Source organism: Prinia subflava, chromosome 2, assembly GCF_021018805.1.
Source record: "Prinia subflava isolate CZ2003 ecotype Zambia chromosome 2, Cam_Psub_1.2, whole genome shotgun sequence".
Classification (NCBI taxonomy): domain Eukaryota; kingdom Metazoa; phylum Chordata; class Aves; order Passeriformes; family Cisticolidae; genus Prinia; species Prinia subflava.
The window spans coordinates 26564614-26579025 of record NC_086248.1 but is presented as its reverse complement, the minus strand read 5'-3'; the positions used below and the strand labels follow the sequence as shown (position 1 = coordinate 26579025).

The window sequence follows — 14412 nt, the reverse complement described above, 5'->3', positions numbered from 1 at the left end:
TACTGTCTTTTATTTCTTTTGACATTAGAAATGGTAGTTTGTTATCTTTTGCTATGCCTATATGCTTTTTAGTCATCAAGACATTTTTAATTTGCAATTGGCAACAGTAGAATCGATTCCTGTTTCTTATTATCCTCAGCAAATGTGCTGAAAGTTGTAATAGATTTTTTTGAGTTTTTGGATTCTGAAGATATATACAAAGTTTTTCAGGAAAGAAAAAATCAGTTCTGGAACTAATGTCTTCTCTACTAGAAGAATGTCCAAAGAACTATTTCATGGAATTCATATTTTCCCATAGGTTTGAGTTGATTTGCCTTTTAAAAGACACTGTGTTCAGAAAGGAAAGAAACCCACAGCCTAACTGAAATCATTTGAGAATCTTCTGCTTATATTCTTCATGTAGTGCAGTTAAGCAGTGGGGCTTTTTATTTATAGGAAACTGTAGATACTGGAAGTTACATCACAGTGTGAGACATCCGAATAACAGCACCAAAGGGACAAGGGTTGGATTTTGTGTAAATTCTCAATTTTCATTCAGTGCAGCGATTATGTTATTTTGCCTTTTTATGTGGAATTTTTGTCTTGCTTTTTTTGGTTAGTTTTGTTGATGTGAGTGTAGGTTTTGTGACGAATGTGGATTTTTGCCAATAATTCTTATATATGTGATTCACAGAGTTGAAGGGTGGAATGTATTGGGTTTGCATGGCCAGGTGTCAGTAGCAAGGAGTGGCTACAGGAGTGGCTTCCATGACAAGGTGCCAGAAGCTTCCTCCATGTCCAGCAGAACCAATGTCAGCTGGCTCCAAGACAGACCTGCTGCTGGCAAAGGCTGGCCAATTAGAAATTATGGTAATGCCTCTGTGATAACATATTTAAGAAGAAAAGGTTATTGCTCAGGTGTAATTGTGGCCAGAGAAGAGTGGGGTGAGAACATTCGGGAGTAACAGCTCTGCAGGCTCCAAGGCCAGTGCAGAAGGAGGGGCAGGAGGTGCTCCAGGTGCCAGAGCTGAGATTCCCCTGCAGCCCGTGGTGAGACCATGATGAGGCAGCTGCAGCCCATGGAGGGCCAGGGCATGCAGAGATCCACCTGCAGCCCAGGGAGGAGACCCACACTGGAGCAGGTGGATGCCTGAGAGGAGGCTGTGACCCCATGGGAGGCCTGTGCTAGAGCAGGGTTCTGGCAGGGACCTGTGAACCCGTGGAGAAAGGAGCCCCTGCTGGAGCAGGTTTCCAAGGGGGCCTTGAGACCCCAGGGGTTCCCACATTGGAGCAGCCTGTCCTTGAAGGACTGTACCCCATGGAAGAGTGAGCCAGGTGGCAGAAGTTTGTAGAAGATTGATGTCTGGGGGAGGGACCCTATACTGGAGCAAGGGAATGATTTCTCTCCCTGAGCAGTAGCAGGAACACCTTGTGATGAGCTGACAACCCCCATTCCCTGTGAGGGGAGGACTTAGAGATGGGAAGGTATTTTTAAGGTCTTGTTTTACTTCTCATTACCCTGCTCTGATTTTTTTTTTTTTTTGTTTGTTTGTTTGTTTGTTTGTTTGTTTTGTTTAATATTGAGTTAGTATCTTCAATTAGAGCCAGTTTTGCCCATTACAGTATTTGGTGAGTGATGTCTCTCTGTCCTTATCTCCACTCACAAACCCTATGATACATTTTCTCTCCCCTGTCCAGCTGCAGAGGGGAGTGACAGAGAGCCTTTGGTGAGTGTCTGGCATCCAGCCAGGGTCAACTCCTTACACACGGATTCAAAGAGCAACATGTATAAATTCATGAGATAAAGGTTCCTTAGAAGACATTAAATGCAAAGACAAAATCTTTGTCTCATAAAGTCTACAAGCTGAAAATCTTTGAAGGCTGGCAGTACACTTTTCAGAAGCATCTCTCTATACTTGCCATGTTTCTGTCTTCTGTGACACCCACTCAGCCCCTGTCATAAAAATAATCATGAGTTTGGCTGTGGCTGCTCAACTTGTTCTTTTGACACCAAGATTTCAGCTCAGCTCGTATGCAAGTTTCACCTGCGTTACAGCTTGGCTATTTCTAGCCACAAAAATTCAGATCACTCCTTCATATTTCTCCATTTGGAAATCCCATTTCTGATGTTTCTCTTAGCAGAGCTTTAATCTATGAATTGCAGTGACTGGTTCTCACCCCTCCTAGGAAAACAGAAGGAGTTCTTCTGTAACTGAAGAGAGAAAATTATTAACTTAGTTTGTTGATCCATCAGGACTCTGGGTTTTTATTTCTTTGATACATAAACATAAGCAAAGAAGGATCAATATATTTTGGCTCCAGAGAGCTCCTTATGTAAATATGTGAATTTAATTGAAGACCAAGCAGTTCATTTTTACAGCAGTCGTTTCAGTTTAGTCACCATACTTCCTGTTTCATGGCAGAGTTGTATGTCATAGTAGCAGAAAAATTCATTTGTTGCCAAAGGGGGCCACACAGTTCTTAATATATATGAAAACTTCCCATAGATTAAAAACCAATTTAGCAATGCCAGCATGATTTACCAATTCATTTTATGTTTGGATATAATTTTGAAAATGTTCTTCTTAATTCACACAATTTGTTCTTTATAATCATTATGAAACTGCTTTCAAAACATTTGCTGCTCAGAAACAAAGCAACATGCATTATATAATGAGATTTTAAACATTTATTTACATGCTGTGCACAAAAGAAAAAAAAACCCCAAGTTTTCATTCTTTTGGTCCAAGATATGAAAAGAGAATGTTTATTTTTTTGATATTTAATATTGTTAAAAACAATTGCCCACAGTTAGTGGTAGTAGTCACTATCATATATTGCTTTACAGACTCTTTTTTTGGATTTATACTACTGTGTCTGGCATAATTAAGCACAGTAGAAAAACAAGCCAAATGGCAAATTTCAAATTTTATAGGCATGCATTAAAATAAATGTGAATTTAAATCAGTCTAAACAAGACTGTTTGCTGTCTGAGTCTACTAGACATTAGATAATAAAGGTAAAGAGCATTCTGCAAAATTCCAGATGTTAGTTATTTTATGCCTTACATCCAAGTTATAAAAGGGAAGTGCTATACTAATGACATGAGATTTTTTCCCCACTGGCTTTTTTTTTTATTTTGTAGGATGTTATTTGACTTGAGGAAAGTGTGTAGGATGTTTTTTGTGCTTTTTTCCCCCAAATAAGTGTTTTCATTCATCTTTCTGTTTTAAAAATCTGGAAGTAATAGCTGACAGTCCAAAACTAATTAAAGTGATTTAGCAGATAAATTAAGTGAAAGCTGTGTTGGATCATTTACCTGTAGTTCACCCACTGTGGTACTTTTTAGTAGGTTTGTTTACCAAATGAATGTAAAATCCAGAAAAGCAATTACATTTTCCAATATGAAATCAATCAACACTGTTAGGGGGAAAATATCCAAGGTGTGACTTCACATCAGATATAGTTCAAAGATGAAAACTCAGACAGCACTAAAATGTAGAATGTACTTTTGTTAATTAGATACTACAAATTAAAAAGACAAGTGTTCCTTATGCTGGGACATGTTCTTCTGAGCATATTTTGATTTTATCACCATTTCGGTGTGTTTTGGGATTGTGTTTCTTTCAAAAGAATAATCAGCACTGCTGCTGTTCTAAGCTGCATCCAAGCTATGCTGAATGATGGTTCATTTAAACCTTGTTTTTTCCTCTCATACCAATTTTTCATCTATGATTAGAAAAAGAAGTAATTTCCTACATGACTATTTATAGCCTAGCCAATATTAGCCAAGGCAGATGGGAAATGTGTATTTAAAAGTAGCAGTAAATATGATTGCAGTATTGTTTTATTCTCTGCTTTCGTGGGTTATTTTTCATGTACCAGAGAACAATGATTTTGTGTGACATTAGTGGCAGAGCTGTGACATTGTAAGGTTATTTTATAATTGTTCATTAGCTTGGGAACAAAAATTACAGAAAATTGGTATTACAGTAGTTCAGGTAGTTCTCAAAAAGAAACTTAATTCTCGTCCTACCAATGACTTTAAATAAGATTTCTCATCCTAAAGTACCATGTCCTACCAGAAAGGAATTGTTAGTAACTGTGCTTTGTTTTATAAGAGCAGGGACTGGGAGAGGCTTCTCTCTGCACAGTTCAGGTCCATAGTTTTTGGAGGGAAAGAATTAACAGTGTTACTTGAACTATGCTTGTGAACCAAAAAGTGACTGGAGTAAATTCTTGGTGCAACCTCTAGCTATTCTTTGGTTGCACCAGTGATGCAGTTAAAATGGTGTGGTTTATTTTGTTTTTGCAATGACTCTCAGAAATATTATCTGCCTCCTTTTCTTTTGATAGGCAATTGTCCTCCCAGCTGGGAGCAGAATCCCTTCACATGGTGTAAATCAGTACTTAAGCATCTCTTATCTACAACATGCTTCTGTCCTGTGAGTTCAGCTGGGATATTTACCACCAAAGTGTGTTTATTGTGATGGACTTGTGTCTGAGACCATCCACAGACATTTGTACTAATGTGAGAAAGAGTATTTTGACAATGCAGCAGAAGGGGTCATCCATTTTTCAAATGTATACTTCAATTATTTTGACCTCACTTCCAAAACATGTAGAATTTCCTAAATTTTGTAAAAGAATGATTAGTTATCTCCCACTTTTCATTATCAAGTTGCAGGGAAGACTGTCCTGATTTTATATTACATTAAAATCTTAAAATTGAAATCATTCTCTGTTGCACAAAGAGTTCAGTATCAGCTTTGCAGTGCTGCAGTTTTTTGTAATTGTTACTCAACCGTTAAACAGGTCTCATAGTGGAAAACTTCTAGAATTACCACTTTTTCTTCCTAAAAATAAAGTGAAAGTCATCCCAGAACACAAGAAAATCATTGATATCAATGAAAGAAATAGATAGTTTGAAGATCTAGAAGATACTGCAACACAGTATTTTAAAATAGATATTTAATTGAAAATAAGATGCCACAAGTATAATTCCTTGGCTCAACAATTACTAAAACAACAGAAATAAATTAAGCAATTTTTTAATAGTACCTGGGTGTTTTTCATAATGAAGCTAGCTTGAGATCTACTGCTGTTTCTTACCTGCCTAAGAAATGCTCTTTTGCATGGTCTTGAGGAACAGGGATTACTTTAGTCCATGACAAATGTTTCTGTATTTTTATTGTTGCCTGGAAGAGATGATTATTTACATCCTGGGATCCTTTGTAGGCATATCCATGTACACAAGAAATTGTTTCTCAACTATTGGCAAATGCTAGAAAATAACTTGACATACGTTTTCCATCATTTGTGTCATTTCAATTAATGCATTTTCCAAACTATATTCTGATGTTGTAGCTTGGACACTTGGACTTGAATTGCTATCAAACAGAAGTTTTGCTTATCTTGAAACTAATTTATTTTAAATCTGCAGTAAGTCACAGAGAAAAGGAAATAATTTGTGTGCACATACTTTTCTGTAGGATAAAATGATCTCTGTCCTTTCACTGACCACCTTGCTACTCATTTAATTTCAGCAACCTGCTGGAGTAGATCTACTTACACCAATACAAAGAGGGTAATAGCAGTGCTAAAATCTAATTCTGTACAGTTAAACAAAAGGAAGATTTTGGCATGTGTTGAAATCAATAGGCATGTGATATTCTGCACTAAGTGGGAAAAGAGTACTAGAACTGATTTTGAAACAAGATGTTTTAGTCTGGATCAACCACTTCTCAGGTTCCCAAGTAAAGCTAGAGTAAAGGACTTTTTTTTGCTTTTTCAGACAGAACCCCAAAATACAAACAAAATCTTTGTCTAAAATGATCCTGCATGGAACATAAACCAGTAAACAACTCCCTGTATAGACAAAAGTCAAATCTGCAAAAAGATCTGCTCAAAACTGGTGGCTTTCTTCACATGCCTTTTATTACCTTTGGGACTCCATTTAGGCAGGCTTTTTTGGTCAAGAAGAACGGAAAGAGAAAAAAATTAGGTTGGGAATGCTGTGTTTACAGCCATGATGTAGGCTTCTTTTGTCTCCAAATAGAGCTTGCTCTGCTGTTCCTAAGGAAAGCAGTCTTCCACCTCTTTCTGCCTTCCTCCTCAGAAAGGGTTACACTGACCCAAGAGGCAGCAGCTAAGACAAGGCAGTTAGTGTCTTATCTACTGTTCACTTCCTTCTGCTTTAATAAAATCATAGAATCATCAAGTGGTTTGGGTTGAAGAGTCCTTTAAAATCCTTTAAATCTGGTTGAACTCACACTTTAAAAAAAGCAGGGACATCTTTAAGTAGAATGAATTGCTCAGATTCCAAAAATCCATGCAGAGTTTGCACTAACAAGGCATTGTTCAGATATTATTCAGATATACTGAAGAGGTGCTCTTTGTTTCACCTACACCCACAGTAAAGATTTGCTAACACTGACACATCAAATCAATGGAAGAAAAGCAAGCAGATGAACTGAAAGCTTTAATACTGAACATCCATCTCATCTGGAACTTCTACCAGTTGTATTTTGAAAGTGGGAGAGTGGGGATACTATAGTTAAAGACTATAGCCAAGATAAAACCTAAGATGTCAGAGAATATTGAAACTTGGCTGAATAAGACTGCTAAAAATTAGGAATTATGCAAGTTTATGGCTTTTCAATTGACCACCTCATTATTTTAATCCAGATAAATTTGCTTACTTGATTGTAATATTCTTTATCAATTACATGTGACTGAATTGGTTGGTGCACCCCACAACACTGAGCCCAATTAAAATACTTTGAAATTATTGCTCTTGAGATTAAGCAAACATAAATATTTGCAGATGAACGTGTTTCCCCCAAAATGTTAGTCCTGTAATTGCCAAGAAAACAATCAAGTTGCTATAATTCAAATTTGTTACTATTTTTTGGTTATTGTTAAATATTAACATAGTACATACATTAAAAATCAGTTGGAAAATAATTTTCTAAGACCAACATTGCATACATTCTAGTGCAAATGTTCTAACTTACATTATATGTAAGTGATATTTCTAGCTTTATAATTCCTAACTAATGTAACAGTGGTAAATGTTAGGAAATAAAGGAAATTAATAGGTAAAATGTCTGTATAGATACTTCTTCATTTTATATTTTTTGCATTTTAGGTTAATAAATAAGTTACGTTAGCAAAACTGGGGGCAGAAAATTACTGGTTTTTGAATCCTCGCAGAAAAGGGCAAATATAGTGAAAAATCTGGTTTTCAAATTCATGCTCTGATACTAACTTAATTTGTTAATAATTTTAACCCTTATATGTTCTTCTTTCCATGTTATTTGTTGATTTTTCTGACCAAGCCTTTGAATTAGCTACATGATTCCCAAAGGAAGCCACAGCAAGATGTTTGAATAATTGAGAGAAGAAATTGCTTTCATATTCCTATTTTGTTTGCACTCTGAACCTGTGAAAACAAGTTCAGATTAGAACTCAGATAAGATTTAAAAAATTCTGTAAATTATGTACCTATATAGCTAAATAACAATAGGAAAGTCTTGTCAAAATATCATCAATATCTCCCAGGAAAGTAATAAAAATCTATTACATACACACAGTAGCAATATGTAAACTGTGTTATTTACATGAGCACATTTAATTTAGTGCTCTTAAAACTACAGCTTGCATTTCACTTTTAATATTGATCATCTAATATCTGGTGCCAACCATATGACAAATTAGTTTGCAATGTTATCCAGATGGAAGATTCCTCTGCAGCTGACTAAATATGACACGCACTGAAAAAATCTGAATATTTTTCCAAATTAAACTTTTATAGGCAATTACTCTTCAAGTATTTCTAAGATCCTTTGGGATAGGAATGTTTGTTTATGTGTTCAAGCACCATTGCAGAGAATAAAATTAAACTTAGATGACAGAGATAAAATTAAAGCTACTGAAAACATATTGATACCCCATAAAACAAAACAAAAGGCCTTGGAATTTTGATAGACATAAGAATTATAACATAGAAATAAAATATTTACACATTTAGCTGAGAATCACTGGAAACTAATAGAAAATTAAGTTATTTGACCCATTCATTTGTGGAATCAATGTTCATTACAATGGTGATCCCTGGTACATCAACTTGTTTTGAAAAGTATGAGTTTTCAAAGATATTGTGACAGCTGCCTCTTCTCTCACTGAAAACCAATACTTTATTTCATTTTCTTCTTTTACAAGTTCATTAGACATGAATCAAAACTGTGAAAGCTCATGTTCAAGTAGATCTTCTATGATATTTTACAGAACAAATCTACTAATGAGAGAACTTCAAAAGATTTTTACAAGTCTTGCTTCATTAAATTTTGCCATAATATGTGTCGCAGCGACCTTCAAAGAAACCAGCATTTCAGCATCAAATATCGCACTGCAGTGTGACAACTTCAGTTTATATTATAGTTTCATATTAAGAGTTTGTCTTAGACTTTTTTCCTGTACTTGGGAAAGATAAAAAAACATAAATTAAGATATAAAGGACATTCATTTCCCTCCTAGATGGGGTGCTTTTTAAAAATAGATAAAACTCTGGTGTTTTTGCAGGAAGATCATATTTCCTGTCAAATATTTGAGCTTGAAAAAATATTAGATAATAGCTTCCCAATTTCCTCTATGTCAAATTCAGGAAAAGAGAAGCACTTATGCATCATTTTGAATGCAGGTGGTAAAATACATTTGATTAGGTACAAGTATCAATTAGGAATATTCTTTCCGCTTCAAAATCCAGTGCACTTAGGAGAAAAGCAATAAATTTTGGAGATGAAACGAATCAAACACAAAAAGACAAATCATTGTGTTGTTTTCAAAACTATCAAGAAAACAGGCAGTAAGAGGCTAATTCTATTTGTGGTTTTGGGCTAACAATAACTAGATTGTTTGGGATTTTTCCATCACAAGACATCTTCACTATTTTCTGTTTTTCTGTGGAGGTGTCATTTCTATTTCCACAAAATCTTGAGCTGAATAATAATTAATAATTTTCTTTTTTCTCTTTTCCACATCAGTCTGTTGTACTTGCTGACACCTCCAGCCTTTGTATGTCTATGAAAAATTGAGAAAAATTACAGAACTTTATAATTACACAGCACATCTCACCTGGACATTTTAGAATGTTTCTTGCCCATTAACTGAATAAAATTATTTTTATTCTGAGACAGGTAATTTTCATCCTTTCACATAGACACAGCAGTTGACTAAATTCTCATCTCCTGTAAAGGAATGTAGTTATAATTTTGCAGATGTACAACTACTGGAAGTCTAGGCAAAAAAAAAAAAAATCCTTCCTTCCTAAAATGTGAGAGTGGAAGAAGAATTATCATGAACTACAAAATAAGAATATGAAAATATTTTTTCTTATTTTTGTTTGTTTCTTTTTCACAAAGCATGTTAACTTCAAACTGATTCACTATGATCTTGTTTTTTCAGACATGCAGCTAATTTTTCAACTTCTTTTTATTTAAGGGATGCTAAAACTATCAATAATTTTTTTCTTGAAATAAATTTAATAAGATATTTACATTGGATTGATCTGCTGAGTGAAACAGAGCTGTCAAAAGAGATGGGTAATTCTAGATACTGGGTAAGGACAATTGTTATGCGCTTCAGATATCTATGGAATCATTAATTTCCTTTATGTTAAATGGTCTGCATCTCTCTTAGTCTCAGTCATGCAATCTTAGTAGTGATACACAGAGCAGAACAAGTAACACAAAAATCACAAGCCAGATCAAGCCAGGAGAAGGCATCTAGCTCAATATCCTGTCCCAGAGAAAAAACAGTCACTCTTTGAAAAGGATATATAAAACAGGACAATTAAGATTTTCCCCCAAGTACGTTACTTCAGCTTCCACCAATCAATGAGACTAAGATTTCCTGACCTGCAGTTCCATTATATTTGCTAGTCTGGTGGATTAGTTTCCCTTGTTCTTGTATAGTTCCTAATTTTTCACTATTTTTAATACACTTTTGACCCTCATAATATATTTTGGCAATTACCCCAAACATTCTGCAAAAAGTTACTAAGAATTTCCTTTTCTTTTGCAAGCCTGTGACCTGATAGTAACAATAACTGAGTAATTGAGTGCCCTTACCTGCTGTGTTGGAAGACATGGAGCTGCCATTTCTCACTCACCTTTTCCTCTGCATGTTGAATAGCCCTGTTCTGTTTCTCCATTCGGAAGCAATGCCATCCCTCTGATCATCCCTGTTTCTGTTGTGTGTTTCATTGTACCTTTGCAGATCCATGCTTGCTGAATATCTTCTGCTTTGTTTTCCTAATTTTTTAAAAAGTCTTTTCTTCTATTACTGTTCCACTTGTATGGCAGTTTCGTTCAATAAAAAATGAATTGATGTCCTTCTCTGAGGATTGCTTATGTGACTCATTGCCTCTAGTGCTCTTCTCTTGAGTCTTCACAATTAAATGTACTTTCTGCCATTCAAAGGCCCTAGCAGTCTGCAAAGTAAGAGATTAAGTCAGTGATCTGATTTCAGACCTCCCAGTTCACAGCAGAGAGCGTTATCAAAAGGCACCAGGTTGGCCTGATAGAGGAAGACTTGTGCATTTTATTTTGTAAGGAATTTTTGCTTTGTGATGTAGGAGTTCAGTTACAGCAGACGGGAGGCTTTTGTGCATTGAGACAAGTGAATGAAAGCAGCAAGAGTAAGATTTATTTTATTTCATATTTTATTGTCTAGAAAGAGCTGAACTCAGATAATCAGTTATTTCATAGGAAATGGTTACTGTATTTCTGTACTGTTGTAGGTGTTTGTGATGCTTTATGAAACACCCAAGTCAGATTTCAAATGTATCAGACATAATTCCCAGGAATTTTCTGAAATCATATTTATTTCACTTTGATTTTCTTCACGCCATGAACATAAGATAGAAGAATTCATTACTCTAAGGTGGTTAAATTCTGCGAGCATGAGATAGATAGAACAGATCATGTATTCATCAGACCCTTGATATTACTTCTTAACTGACTTTCTGCCTGCTGGGAACACCTCCATTCTTGATAATATGGAAAAGGTTTCCTGCACTGCTCATAAAAGTTTTTATCACCTGTGCTTCTATTACATTCTCTGAGTAATGAAAAAGAAGAACAGGCATAAAATTTATCCATAGGTTTCAGAGGATGTTTACCATTGTAATTGAAAGATAAAAACAGGAAATTCAGAATTTAAGCCCCTGACTAAATATTCTGACATCCTGTTCAGTTCACATCTTTAACATTTCAACTCAGAACTACTGTACTAATTTGGTTTTGCCTAAAGAAAATCCTTCTGCAGGCCATCTATATCTGATGCATAAGCAGCAAAAATGAGACTTGTTCATCTACCTCCAGGTATTGCTGGTGTACATGTTTACAGCTAAACTATTGACCCTCAAGTCCTTTTATAGCAAATAGAGAGAAATAGGCAGGTTTAGGTCATGATCGGGTGAGGACAATCACATTCCAGGATTATCCATTTACTTTTATTATAAAAGAGGACCAGGGATATTGAATGAAGTTATCTACCCTGTAGATTGTGGACAAGCTTAGTCAGACATTTGGTCTGATTTTCCTATTGAAAGACGAATGCATTTCTCTCTTTCTAAGATTTCATGATGTTAAAAGTCTTTCTTGGTTCTCATTTGAAGTTATTTAGGGCTGGCTGGTGCAGTTGACAAGTCTTAACATCTTCAGAACTGAAAAATATATTTTAAAAAGAATTCAACAGAATTTAGTGCTAAGCCAAACTTGTCATAACAAACAAAAAATGCAAAGGGAAAATTAGATGTAGGACTAGAGACAGATTGATTCCATTTTACTAGCAGTAGAAAACTATATTCTTCCCCTTACTCCTCTTTATTTTCTGACTAAGACAAAGTCAGGTAGGGACATAATAGAAACTTGCTGATGTTTCTCAACTTCTTCTTGCTATACTATGTGTTATTGTGAAAATTGTCATAAACAATATCCCAGAAAATCTGTTTATTTCAGTAGAAAATTTGAGTCTGGGTAAATTGTTAAAATGTAATTCTTAGCAATATGTGTTTGTCAGGTAATTCAGACCCAACTCTGTAGTCTCTGTTACAGTTTTTTTCCCTTGAATTATTTGTATTCTTTTTTACTCTTAAAATGTGAGAAAGTTTCTATTTCTTCCCGTATCCTAGCTAATGGCTTTGAGAACCCCTTAGGCTGCATGCACTCCACTCATTTTGGAGACCACTGCTCCAGCAGAGTCCCTTCATGATCATGGTGATCGTGGACAGAGGTGACAGTGTCAGACAGTGAACCCAGGTGGAATTAAGGAACTACTTCTTCTTGTTGGCCTGTTCTGTGAAATGAATTAAATACTAAATTATTTATTGCCAGCAACCATCTAAAAATATTAAGATCTGTAAATATTGCTAGGAAGAAGTACTAAAATACATTCATAACATGGTAGAAAATTAGCTCATTTTAGTTCAGAAGATGCCCTTCTTTGGATCTGATTCGTGGATCCTACCAGTGTGCAGTCATGGTCAATGCTGCACAAGACTTTAATTTCTGCTAATAAGGAGTTTAGTAAAATGAAGAAAGTGGAAAAATTTAGTCCAGACTGGCAGCTTTGCCCACAGTATTCTATCTGTGTACTTTATCACAGACCTAGATTCCAGGCTCTTAATGCACAGACTCAATCTGTTTTGTCCCATTTAGGCCCTTCATCTAAGCAGAAGACTAATCCCTGTGCTCTCAGTGACCTCTTTACTGATGATGTAGACTTGCAACACATTGCAGCTGTTGTACAGCTTTAGGGCAGAAAATGACTGTGAAGGATCAGCAGGCTAATAGCCCGCACACCATAGTGAAGAGGATGTGCTCTGCATCTTGGCATTTCTGGATGGCTTTTTTGCCAGGTATGCATTTGTTTCTGATGCATTTGCTGCATTTGCTGTGCCTCTTCTGCTGATTTCTGAGAGGACATCACAGCACTGGTGATGGAAGACTAGGCTGCTTTGGGCACAGCACTGCAGATGCTTGAAATAGCATCTTTTCTCAGTAGTTTTGCCTATATATCAACGCAAAGATTTCTGGATGCAAGGTGCTGGACTCCCTGGAAAGTTTTAAATCTTTAAGGAAAATCTCTCTTTTGAAGGGAGCTATCCTTCCTGAAGGACTGATGAGATTGTCCTTCCTTTCAAGATTGCCCAGATATACCATGCTCCCTTCCCCTCTTCATTCTTCTCCTCTTTGCCTTCACCTAGCCGAAAGAAATTTCACAGGTTAATTTAAGCTTACAATATAAACTGTAGACAGTTACTCTCCAAGTTGGCTAGTTGTATTTTTTAAACTGCCTAATAAAAGACATTTTAATAGTTTTGTTGCTCAGTGTACCACTATATTGTGAGTACTGAACTACACTGAGGTTTCTAAAGGCACTGCAGTTCATGAATAATAATTAAGGCTTAGTGCCCAGAACCTCCCTGTGAAGGATAACAGAATCACCAATTTGTTGAGGTTGGAAGGGACCATCACCTGAAGACCATCAAGTCCAACCCCCTGCTCAAGCAGAGCAGGCTCACCTAGAACAGGTTTCTCACAAGCACGCTCAGTCAGGTTTTGGAAACCTCTGAACTGAGACCTGACAGACCTTTCTGTGTAACCTATGGCAATGTTTGACCATCCTCACAGTGAAAAGATTTTCCAGGTGGTCAGGTGTAATTTCTTAGGTTTTGGTTTGTACTTGTTGCCTATCAAGTGCACTGCTGAAAGTTTGGCTCTCTCTTCTCCATCCTCATGTATTTACAGACAATTGTAAGATTCACCAAAGTTTTTTCTTCGGCAGCCTTAGGAGTCCTGGATCTCTCAGCCTTCCCTCATGTGAAAGAGAACCCAGCCCTTAATCCTGTTTGTGCCCCTGCACTACACTGCTAGATCTCTTAGTACTGTTTCTCTTGAAAGGATGAATTTAGTTAGGCAAAAAACCCTCTCCTAATCATGTAGGTCTTCTTCTCTTTGCAGTACCACTGACCTTTTTTTCATCCTGTAGCTTTTTCCACTTTCTCCAACAACCCTGACTTTTTCAGTCCTATGATTTAGAAACATAAATAGCCATTGCTTTCCATCCTGCCTTTCTTTTGCTGTCAGAGTGTGGGTTTTTTTAATGATTGTCCTTCAACATCTTCAGTTTCTTTAGCTAGCCCTTTCCTTTTTTCCTTTTTTCTTAAATCCAATAAAAACAGCAGAGGATAAACAATGGTCAGATTCACAAAAAAAATCAGTAAAGTGAAGACATTTAAAAAAAAATATTAGTCATGCCTGTGTGTAATCATCACTCACAGGTTCATTGTATAGTTTTAGTTCATCAAAGTAAAAATTTTCCTGCAAAAATATTACCTGAAATCAAAATATTTTTCTTGATGTTTAT

The 14412-nt window shown here is 36.0% G+C and overlaps 1 protein-coding gene across 1 annotated transcript in view; it reads left to right on the top strand.

Moving 5' to 3' along the window:
* Positions 1-14412, top strand: part of EYS (eyes shut homolog) — a 722813-nt gene that overhangs the window by 556503 nt on the left and 151898 nt on the right. The window lies entirely within an intron of this gene.